A 12,910-nucleotide genomic window follows, 5' to 3' on the forward strand; every position below is an offset into this window, starting at 1 on the left:
AACAACAGCAGTAGAGATGCGCGGTTGACAGAAGATGCAGTGTAGGCTTCGTGACTTCAATCTTCATTTTACTCTCCGGTAATGTTTCATCAGCAGCAAATATTATATTTGATAAAAAAGCTGGATTGCAACAGCTGACTTGGCAGGCTGGCACAGATTTGCAAGAGTTTAAGAACTGAAGAAGTGTGGGACGTGAGCATTATGGTTTCCAGTACATGTCATATACCCCATTACATGTATCTTCTATCATATGCAGTTGTTGTAGCATGGCGATGTCGTTCCTTCAGTTTCAAACAGACCAATTTCTTTTTTTTGTGAAAATTTCTTTTTGTCCTTTAGTAACATGGAAACTGGAATCCAAACAGACATTAATTCACAAAATTCACTAACTGACGTCCAGGGGCCAGTTTCATGAAGCATACTTAGTGTCAAGTTGCCCTGAGCTAAGTGCATTTTATATCTCAACAACACATGTCATCATGGTAGTTAAGGGCAAACTTATCTAAATTAGCCTTATAAAACCAGCCCAAGACCTCCAACTTAAAAGATATATTCACGATTCACCTGCAAATTTTGAAGTAGTGGAGTATGACATGTATAACCCTAGTGAGTACCACAGCATCCTATATTTCCTGAGGCCTGGTCATGTTTGATAAGGTGTACTTCCTATATATAAGTTAAAAGCCCCACCAATTTCAAAAATAAAGCATTTCTTCATTGGTTTTACACTGATCTGTACTTGGTGGTGTCCTGCGAGTTTCACCGGTACAATTGTTTGTCAGATATATTAACAGTTTGGACTTACAAGTATTTCTATCACATGGACAGCTCATAGACTGGTTGATCCACTGGACACAGTGCCAGTATTCTGTTTTGGCTATTCTATCCCATATAACACGGCCTATGTCATGTTATGGGATAGAATAGGACACCACAAAGTAAAGAGCAGAGTACAGTGAACAGAGAAATGGTTTAATTATTTCTAAAATTTGTGGCACTTTATCTGACATTGTCCTTCACATGTGTGACCATCATAGTTAGGTCATATATACAGTCTGTGTTTACATGTATATACTTTCAGGATAGTTTAAGAACATGAAAATTCGTGTGAGTCTAGAGGAATGATGAAGGAACAGTCTAAGCCAAATTCTAAGACAAACAGTTAACTTTTTGGCACCAACTTTCAAATGCCTGTATTCCCGAAATTTAATTTCATTCAAAGTGAAAAGTTGAAATGGATTTGTTGCGGCTGAACTCCTTCATATATTATATATATGTACATGTATATCAGAGATTGACTACAAGGACACGGGGGCCACCGATGTATAAGTGAATTATTCTTGAATACGGAATAAAATGCTGATCAGATAAGGGAAAGAATCAAGACGAATCAAGTCCCATGCAAACCTTACGTATGTACAGTTTATTGGCAGGTGAGGGTGCTTACAAACATCCATTCCTGTATCAGTATATTGTGAAGGAGGGTAACAATATTTGTTCTAGGAGGACATGATTCATTTTATATCTATTTTAGAGGTCTGCTAACACGGAAGAAGTAGAACTGAAATGTGTTAATTTCAGGGAATTTGAATCTCTCTTTTACCATCAAAGTTCTGGGTATTTCGATAGTGCAGGAATGATGAACAAACTTTTGAATATAGATCCGTATTTAAATGGACTGAGTTGGGCACGGTGTAGAGACCAGGGCCCACTTTTGAAAAACTTTGTAAATCAATTTTTCTTACCTTTTCTCTTAACTTTTATCACCTTATGGTACAATAATTCAGACAACATCTTTAATGAAAAAAAATTAGCAGAAATATGAGTTATGAAGTTGTTTGTACCGTATTTTACCTTTATTACAGACCATCGGTGTAGGTACTGATGAGCAGCTCCTGGTGTACTATGGATGTGGGAGAACTCTGGATGTAGATCTATATCTTCAGTTTTTGTACGTCCGGCAGTGTTTTTCATAGCTTCATCACTCAAGAAGAAGGTAGGCTTGACCTGGGTTTTGTTTTATGTTTATTTGTCCATATATATATATATGTCACAGATGTAAAACTTTGTATGCATATGGTTAAACAGTTGCTTACCTACTGACAGGTGAAATTGAAAATGAGTTCCTTTTGGACTGCCTTAAATTTCAGCACTGTTCACAGAGGAGGGATTGATGCTGTTCGGAGGATACCCTCTTTCTGACCACTTGCATATAAAATGTTCAGCAAACATGTTGCCTGGCAGCTATTCAGTTGTAAATTTTCTGTCAGTTTGGGTGGTAGGGTATTGTTATCATGTCCACTAGCATTTATAGAGGTCCAGATGTTACAAATCAAAATTAATTTCACAACTTCACTAGATAACAGTTGGCTAATCGTAATAAGATTAAATGTACATGTTCAGTGATTGTAACTCTAATTTTGAGAAGAAAAAAACATTGCTACTTATTGCAATGAAAATATAAAGAATATAAATATGTGTTACATTTGCCACAGGTTTGTGTCCTTTCATAAAGCTTTGTGAAGTAGTTCATCTAATTGAGAGTAAGACAGACATTGAAAACTAAATGTAGCTTACATGTACTTAGTGTCCACCTTATTTCCCTCTCCTCCACAAAGGAAGGAAGTGGGAAGGCCTGGCAGCAAGCGGCGGATGGTCGTGGGTTTCCCCCAGGCTCTGCCTGGATTCCTCCCCCCATAATGCTGCCCGCTGTTCTATAAGTACAATATATTTTTGAGTTACACTAATCAAATAAATAAAACAAAGGAAGGAGGAAATCTCCCACGTTTATTGTCCTATGTTCATGTCACCCTTTTCACCTTGACAACACATAATCTTGTAAACTGCATTGAAACCGTATATGTGGAATCTTCCAGTGTGTTCCTAATTTGCATATTGTACATAAACATGCTTAGTATGCCCATTTTTATAATGCGATTTATCAGTGGCCATTACTAAGTAGGATACCAATTAAGGTTTCTTACATAACAATAATGTCTGTGGTGTTCATGGTGGAGTCTCAACAGCAACCTCAGTTGTAAACCTTTGATGATTTAATGGCTGTAATGATACACAGGCTGCCCAGGTCACCACTGTGGCACTACAAGCACTACAAATCAGAAATCATTTCCAACTACAGATTAACATATCCTGGAAATACCTGTCGATTACCTGTAGGACAGTCATTACCTCTGCTTTAAGAGTAGGTACACTAATGGCCTAGCAGCACTCTAAAAACCAATTTAGATCTATGTGTAAATGTGCAAAGATGCTTGTGACAGGTATGATTGGTGTGGCAGATGCTGATTACTACACTCTGGATTTACCAGTATCTGTCATGTCCATCAGTTGTAGATGTATAAGTGAGACACCATTGTATGGAGTGAGGTGTATTTCCTTACCATTATCACTTAGGTCCGGTAGAAATTTAATGTACATTTTCATTTCAGCTTCACCATTTAAAGTTTCACCATTTAAACCCAACATGAAAGCAAACATCAAAAGTCAGGAACATCAAAACTCTGCTGCTGACTGAGATGCTTTTTAATTGATGACTCAGTGGAATTTCATATTTGTAGAATTGATTGACTGATGGATTGGTATTCAGAGTAACATCTGTTTGTAAAACAACGGTCAGTGCGTGGAGTAACCACCAGCCTTTAGCAACTGACAAACTTTCCTATGTGTATATATGTGTTAGTGACAGACAATCTGTCTTGCCAGGTCAGACGTATTTCATACATGCACATGTAGAAAAATCTTGTTTTGAGCCTGTAACATACAAGGTTCCAGGTATGACTTAATTGACCGATGTACATGCAGTTGATGCAGTGTGATGCTAAGAGTAAATTATAACTGACTTTTTATGACAAAGTGTGAATAAAACTTTAATTGCATCTTTAGTTGAGTGAACAGTATCCTCAGATATTACTGTCCGCTCCGGAAGCGGTAGATCCAGGGTCAATCCTGGATTGAGTCACACCTAAGACCTTAAAAGAGGAAGTTGTAACTTCGTCGCTCGGCGGTCAGCATGAAGCAGATAGTGCAACAACTGGTTGACCTGTATCAGTATAATGGCTTGGGTGGGGCGGTTAACTTGCCTTTGGTAAGGCGTCTCAGTGAAGCAGCACTAGATAAAACAACGGTGGAAATCCGTCCTGCATCAAGGAGGCACATTACATGCACTCTAAGCATTCCTTCGTCATCATATGACTGAAAAATTGTTAAGCATGAGGCTCAGATATTACTGTAGTTCATTATTTTGTTAGGAGTTGTTTAATTCCTCACAAAGGTATTGATCATCAGAAAGTTTATCTTCACGTATATTCATGTTTTAAAGGAGCTATACCTGAGATTTTGGACAAAAAATCAATATTAGGTAATCAAAGCAAATTTTTGCAAATTATTGCCTTTTAAAAAAAATTTAAAAGTTGTTCTATTGATAGTGTTATATAATAATTCTAAACTTTCAAAAAGCGGCCACTCAAGTGATGAATTTTAAGAACTTCAATATAGGAACACATGCACAGACAACGCTGGTATTTTATTCAAGGTTATTATTTGGGCTTTTCTAAAACAGTAGCAAAACGTCGATTGGATTTGCGCTGATCCATTTTTTGACTGAAATCTCCGATATTGCCTCTTTGAATTTTTGAAACCTAATGCCCTATGAAAGTTATAACAATTAAACTTGAAGATCATGTACATGCATCTCATCCAAAGTGTGATCTTTTAAGCTATTTGTTGACCACAACTATTAACGAATATGTAATTTCCCTACTGTTTTCATCTTTCATGACCCAAGAGTATGGACAAGATGTCCTTACCCTTACTGTTGAGGTGTTTTCCCCTTTAGCTGGGTGCTCATGTAGTGATTGTGAGACTAGACTTACCATGATGTAGGTATTCACTCAGAGGGACTCTTGTGGACTAGGGCTGTATAAATATGACTGTATTCTCACAACATGTCAGGAGAACTAGAAACAATCTTGTCTACATGTGGACCAGCAGCTAGTCTGTATAATGTTGTTCATCCCACTGTTTGTCTGCCTGTATTATATTGTGGAGCTGACCCATTCTACTGTCAGATTTAATGTTGTCAAATGGTGATATAAATCAATGTTAATGCAAGTTACAGTTTTAAGCAAGTTATAGTGTATAACTGTAATTACTGTCATTCACTTTGGTGTACACAGAAATTAAGATAGAGCATCCATTTGCAGCTGGATAAATCTATACTCTACTGGGCCACTATTAAAAATACGTTTATTTGGGGGTAACTCAACCTACTCTCTAGAAATGGGCTCTACTCTAAAGCTTATTTTTTTATATAAATAGGTTACCCTACTGACTGACCCCAATTTTTTTTTTTTTTTTTGATAAGATTGGGTTACCCCCTACAAAGAATTTTTTAATGATGACCCAGCTCCTGTTAAATTACATGCCGTCATGAGCTCTGGCACAGAAGACTAAAATATGCGGAAATTTTCATTGACATCAACTTAGATAAGACATCCACTTAGATCAGATATTGATGAATCCATTTGATTCTGATTTATACATTGTCTTATGTACCTCCATGGCCAAGTGGCTAGCGTGCTAGTTCAAAACATGATCAAGAATCTTTGATCAGTGTGGTCGCCACAAGTTCACGTTTAGGTGGCATCTACATGGGTCGAGAGGTTTTTTTCGGGTTTCCCCAGTTTTCTTTTATTATAATGCTGCTCACCGTTGTATAAGTGAAATAATTTTGACTACAGCGTAAAACACAAATGAAATAAAAGTGTACAAGCTCTTTAGTATCGAGCAGTTTTCTCAGCAATAGTAATTATGTAGTGGACTGGCTGGATCAGATAGATAATTAGCTGTATTTATCAGACGATTAAGTCATGATGGAGCCTGTACATACCTGACGAAGTGCAGCAGTTTGCGCTGGCCGCTCCAGTTGCAGAACCTAATGTTGTCATGGAAGTTAAAACTTTTAGAATAAGCCTTTAAACATCAATCACAACAAAAAATATAAACATATAATAGTGTAAATAATTATATTGTTACAAATGCTGCAGAGTGAAGTAACATGTGCATTAGTGTACAGGTTTATGATGAAATGTCAACCAATATGTGATCTGTTTGTGTCTTGTAGTTTTCTTAGTTATTCAGAGTGCATAAATTGTGTAAATATTGTCAGAAAAGACAGAGGTAAACCATTTATCTGTGATACAGTTTTATTATTGATTTTTATTTATATTTACACTCACATGAGAGCCGCCAGCAATATGATAGGAGGAAACTGGGCCGAGGCTGGGCCGGGAGAGTAGTGCTTTTTAACATGCAGGTAGTCATAATCATGTAATAATTTTGTTACATAATGATTAATTGTGTAACAAAATCCAGAAGTATACAGCATAGTTTTAATAACTGAAAGATGCATGTAGTTATGTATATACATGTAGTAATACTGTAGTTATAGGTCTTTGATGGAATCAGTAGCTGTACTGTTTTCTTTCAAAACCTTCCATGGGAAAGAAGGCTGTTGAATTAATCAAGCTCGTGGAACCGCTAATGCTGATGCACCAAACAGTCAGATAGATATTAGCAGCAATTTCCCCTACTGCTACTCTTTCCACTCGTCAGTTGTCAAGTGCCACTTTACCTTACAGAGAGGTGTTGAGAAGCCATGTTTATCCACTGGCCCAATGCCATTTGTCAGCCTGACAGCCAGAGAGTGAACCGCTGATACAGGGCTGCTGATAGGTCCACCCAGTTGTCACAAGACATACATTACCATTGGTCAGAAAATCAGCATTTTTTTGTTTTTGTTTTTTTTGTTTTTTGGACCAGCTCCCTTTCATTGTATCAATTCACAGCAAATACCCGAAAAAAACCATGAACTTCATCAATAACTTGCCTAGTTTTCTTATTTCTGAGAGTTCTTTTACATTTAGAAAGGTGTTTTTTGAGGTTGGCTTTGATGATATTCTGCTGCAAAATTGTAAGTTTCATCACCAAAAATAATATTTTGCAACATTTAATTGCCTCTAAAAATGAACTATTGTGGGCAAAATTTTAGGTCTTTTAGGGTAGTTTTGGTGAAACTTAGATGGTATTTGTAAAGCAATAGTCACATTAAACCTCAGATAAAAAAAAACGTGTAAAACTCATATCTCTATGTCCCTGACTGTATTATTATAAATCCAAGAAGAAGACAAATAAAACTTTGCTGTGGAAAAGAGAGTAGCTTGATTTTGTAAAGAAGGAGAAAGCTGTGATGCATGTATCTATTTTCCCATACACTGGCATCAGTGCGTTCTTTTAAGTCTTCTAGTATCGATGTTAAGAGTATGATCCAAATTTATTTCCCATTGTTTGCGCGAGTCACATGCATCCGATCACAAGGCTTTCTCGGATCTTCTAGTGATTTTTGATATTAGTGGACATATTATTTGTAACAGTAGTAAAAACTGTTTTAGTCCCTGCACCTAATTGTGGGTGTATATCTATGCACTTTCAGGCTTGGAGACAGATTGTTATATTGGCATAGAGAAGGAACTAAATAAAAATCAGTTGATTGACACCTACTGATATTTTAATGGTGGCACCACAGTTCTTTATTTTCGGCTTGCCAGGGTGTTTTTGCTGCAATAATGATGAGAGCAGAGAAAAAACACCTGTGATTTGGTTCATTAAATGGAATTCACAAGATGAGACATTTGGCAATCCTCTTTTGTTTTCTCAGACTGGTGATTAAGGAGCAGTGCAATGTCAAGCTCTGTCAACAGACATGGTTATACAGATGTATTGGCGATGTCTGAAAAACTGTTGATATATGTCTGAAAATTTGCTTTCTTAAACCTAGTTTTACTATTGTATTCTTATAATTCTAGTCAAATAATGATTTTTCAAGATTATGCATCGGCTCCACTCGAAGCATTGATGCTTGTTTCAATTGGTCTTGCGTGGAGGTTGAAGCTACAAGAGACCAATCAGTCAACCTCTAAATCTTTTAATCTTACAATGAAATCGGGCGTCATGGAAAGTCGCAATGGACCTGTTTATGCAGCTGTATCAGAATATAGTTGGATTCTTCAGTGGTCTGGAATTAATTTATTTATTTGATTGGTGTTTTATGATGGCGGCCAGTATTATGGGAGAGCCCAGGGGAAGCCTACGAAATCTGCAGTTGCTGGCAGACCTTCCCACATACGGCCGGAGAGGAAGACAGCATAAGCTGGACTTGAACTCACCGGGAATGCATGTGTGAGAAGTTCTTGGGTCATTACGGCGCACTGGCACGCTAAGCATGGAGGCCACGAAGGCCCTAGCTCTGGAATAAATGAAAGATTTATTATTGGCAATATTGTGCTGTTGGTAGCAAATATTTTAGTGTTAAGAAGAGATCAAGCCTGTTAGGGAGAAAGATCAAGCCTGTGTTAAGGAGAGATCAGGCCTGTGTTCAGGAGAGAGATCAAGCCTGTGTTAAGGAGAGATCAAGCTGGTGTTAAGGAGAGATCCAGCCTGTGTTCGGGAGAAAGATCAAGCCTGTGTTAAGGAGAGATCAAGCCTGTGTTCAGGAAAGAGATCAGGCCTGTGTTAAGGAGAGATCAAGCCTGTGTTCAGGAAAGAAATCAGGCCTGTGTTAAGGAGAGATCAAGCCTGTGTTAAGGAGAGATCAGGCCTGTGTTCAGGAGAGAGATCAAGCCTGTGTTAAGGAGAGATCAAGCCTGTGTTCAGGAGAGAGATCAAACCTGTGTTAACGAGAGATCAAGCCTTTGTTCAGGAGAGATCAAGCCAGTATTAAGGAGAGATCAAGCCTGTGTTCAGGAGAGATCAAGCCTGTGTTAAGGAGAGAGATCAAGCCTGTGTTAAGGAGAGATCAAGCCTGTGTTAAGGAGAGATCAAGCCTGTGTTAAGGAGAGATCAAACCTGTGTTAAGGAGAGAGATCAAGCCTGTGTTAAGGAGAGATCAACCTGTGCTAAGGAGAGAGATCAAGCCTGTGTTAAGGAGAGATCAAACCTGTGCTTAAGATTTGCCAACCTCCTGTAATATGGCATTGAAAATCTCAAGATTTCTAAAATCAGCAAACCAAGTTTTTAGTTATTCAGTATTCAGAAGTCTCTATTGATTCCCAGTACTTGCATTTGCTAAATGATCACCAACTTCAATTGTACTGTGTTTTGCACCTCGTCAGGATATGCAGATACAATATTTGTAAGGGATACATAAGACATAATTGAGGTCTGGTGGCGTGTTAGGGCACCACATTGACCCAGGAGCGTCTCACCAATGCCGTCTAAGGATGATCGAGGATTTCCACTGAGCTCTGCCCGGTTTTCTCCCACCATAAGTGTAATTGAAATATTCTTGAATACAGCATAAAACACCAGTCAATCTCCAGATGTTTTCACAGGGGCGTAATAAGCACACACCTGTTAAAAAAAGTATTGGCATCAGTGTTGTAACATTTTATAAATTAAGCAGTTTTGTACACTACATGTACAAACCTGCCATGGTAATTGAAAATTTTATAATTTTTAACTGTAAACAAGTCAGATAGTATCTATTTAATATCTGTATGTTTACAAAACCTGAAGTAATCGGGCATATCATACGAAAAGAGCATTTATAACATCTCCTTATGTTTACACTGGAAGTTCTGTTCTAGACAGATAAAAGCAATGAGAGGATACTACTGATTGGATGTGTTAACCAATGACCTGTATGAGATGCCTGGAGCACCTAATAAGGCAGCAGTAGTGGGTGATGGGCCTGTGGGAGTAGTGAAGGAGGATCTTTATGGGAGGGGGTGGGGTCGGAGAGGAAGTGGTGGCAGAGATAAAGCAGGGATGGGACCATGTGTCCACACACACACACTATCCTTGACCATATCAGACAGAGACTATCATGGGGGCAGTATCCCAGGGGATCAGGGGAAATCACCCAGGGGATTAGTGCAGGTGTAATTACTGCTCCTAGATAGGTTAAGTCACCCAAGCCTTCTTATCTTTGGCAGGATGAGTGGGCCAAGGCTAGGTGGAGGAAAGGAGTGTTCAGGCGCTAACATAGCATGACACATCTTTCTGTACATGTAGACTATTTTATAGACCTGTGGATTGGTGTAGGAAAACAACAAAAGTATACATATGTGTGCGAGTGTTATTGCTAATTTTGAACAAGTAATTATGCTTAGAAATTTGGGAGAGATCCTCTGACAGTCCCGAAGAAGATAGAAATTCCTCTGCTGGAAAGGACTTGACTTTGAATGGACACTGAAGTTGTCTTTTAAATTTTTTTCCTTAATCCATTATCCATATAAACCCAGCTTTAGAAATCCGTCAACTAAATGAGCGAAGACAGCTTAGAGATCTAAAATTTTTAAACAGGGAAGTCTTGCATGCCAGATTCTCTGTCGAAATGCATTCTGTTTCTGATTGTCAAACACTACATAACTATACCGTGACTAAGCTAAGGGGAATAATATAACTGGTATATTCCATGAGTTTATGTTTGATGAAGTGAGAAATTAGGAGAATAATACACAATTATTTTCCAATTACTCTGTATTCATGTGTGTGTCAAAAATACATGTAATTGTTCTAGCAATTGGAAACATCACATAACATGTAATTAAGATAGCACAGGCATGTCTACACTACAGTGGATTGGTTTTCCCCATGGTTCACTTGGATGCTGTGTGGGTGTATATGCTGGGATTTAAATTACTGCTATTCCCTCTGTATTGTGTACCAGATTTGTCACTTCTTGGAATAACATTATGTGTGGTTTGGCGGGAGGGGGGGGGGGGAGTCGGCTGAAATGAAAGGATTGGACATACTTTACATGGGCTGATCTTTAGTGATCTTTAGACAGAGTGTGGGACATTTTGGCAAACAAATCAAAACTAAAAATTCTTTGTTTGAAGCTGTTCGATTGGAGTTCATTTCTGAAGGAGATGAAGATGTTACAAAATTCTGGGAAGTGTGTAAATGGATGATTGTAGTGTAAAAGTGATCTATCTAAACATTTTTAAGCATCTGTAAGTTTTAACCTCATACAGGGGTTTACAGTAGTCTTACCATAAACCCCAAAGTAAGTGGGAAGGTCTGCCAGCAACCTGCGGATGGTTGTGGGTTTCCACCGGGCTCTGCCAGGTTTCCTCCCACCATAATGCTGGCCGCCGTCGTATAAGTGAAATATTCTTGAGTATGGCATAAAACACCAATCAAATGAATAAATAAATAAATCAAATAAATAAATAAACGCCAAATATTTAGTAGTTTACAGTCCTTGAGTGTATCCAGCCATGTTACCTTCCCTGAGTATTTTTAATAATATCATGGGATACCCCTCAAATTACTGTGACCTGTGTAATATATTATATAAGGTGATTTATCTTACTAATCATTTATTGAAATTAACTCAAGAATTATTGAAAATGTTGTATCCCATGACTAAATTTTTAGCAATCTTTTTATCATGATGGTAAGAAATAATAAACCTTATATTTGTGTTTATTCTCATGCAGCATGCAAAGGATTGGTCTTTTTTTAAATGTTAGACCACACAAATTGAACCTTTTGGTTTACAAGCAGAACAGACCTCAATGTCATAAGATGATATAAATATAAAACTGAAAAATTATTGTGGAAAAGGTAGACTATGCCAGCAGTTGTTTCCCCTTGAGGACATATTTATGTAATAGGAAAGTCCTTAAAAACAGGAGTCAGCAGCCTGCAGATGGTCTTGGGTTTCCCCCGGGTTCTGTTGGTTTCCTCCCACTACAATGCTGGCCATCGTCGTGTAAGTGAAATATTCTTGAGTACGGCATAAAATACCAATGAAATAAATAAATAAATATATCGAAAATAGGAAAATCATAAAAAGCTTAAAGAGAAGATACAGTAAAAAGATGGATTTTCAGTTATATTTTTATTCCATTCTTGGATTGTTTAGTGTGAACTTGCCTGTAGAAAGCAATAAAATTGGTATCGATAAATATGGTAAAGCATGTGCTTTCTCTGGTCAGTGAGCCCAATTATCTTCATTGTAATCTTTAATTGTTAGTAGTCGCTTTCCAGAAAACACTTGTAATACCTATTTATGAGATGTTATGTCAAAGTGTCTTGCTCATTTGGGATCCCAAACTCTTTTCTCAGAAAGCTGTTTGAAGTTTTCCAAATTTGGTGTAGATCAGCCCAAATAATCAATATCTGGTTTGATGATGATGACATGTACTTAGCTCTCTGCCATACTTTCAGATAGATGGATGCTTGCAGATTCACCAGGGGCCAGTTTCATAAAGCGGCGGCACACAACATTTTTTATTGTACATTTGTCATATGATATTTTGTGCATTATTATTACCATACTATTGCCCTATACAGTATGCGCGATTATCGTTCATGTGTGACATCTTTATGAAACTGGGCCCAGAGGCTTTAGCCTGGATTCAAGCATGCCAATGTTAATGGTCAAGCGCCCAGTAGTGTGAATTTAGTGTGCTCCTTATAGCACTTGGCCATGTCACAATACATGTTATGTGCACATGTAGACAATATTTGAGAGACAATGGGTGTTTAGAATCGTGTCACATTGGTTATGAATGTTTGGACGAGGTCCGTGAGAAAAGGGTCACTCATGACAATACTGTTGATGTAACATTTATCATGATGTGTTCATCTCTGCAAAATCCTGGGTCAATAAACACTTCTCCAGAGCAGATGGCTCATGACATGACGATTTGGAAATATAATTAAAAACGAAAAGGTGCTTTGGTACAAGAAATGCACTATTCAAACCAACATCTCAGTAATATCTATGGTTATCGATATATAAGGTTCTTTTCCCTATCATTTCATCTGTTGGGTGTCACATTTGAATGATAAGTTTCAATTGTCTTTTCAGATAGTGATT

At 37.8% G+C, this 12,910-nt stretch overlaps 1 protein-coding gene across 2 annotated transcripts in view; it reads left to right on the top strand.

Moving 5' to 3' along the window:
- Positions 1 to 12,910, top strand: part of LOC135474849 (uncharacterized) — a 95,432-nt gene continuing 82,522 nt past the window's right edge. Inside the window, exons 1-2 of one of the 2 annotated variants that reach the window (XM_064754466.1) lie at positions 1 to 78; positions 1,866 to 1,996. The gene's annotated coding sequence lies outside the window, so the exon portion shown is untranslated. Of the gene's footprint in view, positions 193 to 1,865; positions 1,997 to 12,910 lie in introns of both variants that reach the window. The other variant, XM_064754467.1, reaches the window with a different exon arrangement.

This window comes from Liolophura sinensis, chromosome 9 (assembly GCF_032854445.1).
Source record: "Liolophura sinensis isolate JHLJ2023 chromosome 9, CUHK_Ljap_v2, whole genome shotgun sequence".
NCBI lineage: Eukaryota > Metazoa > Mollusca > Polyplacophora > Chitonida > Chitonidae > Liolophura > Liolophura sinensis.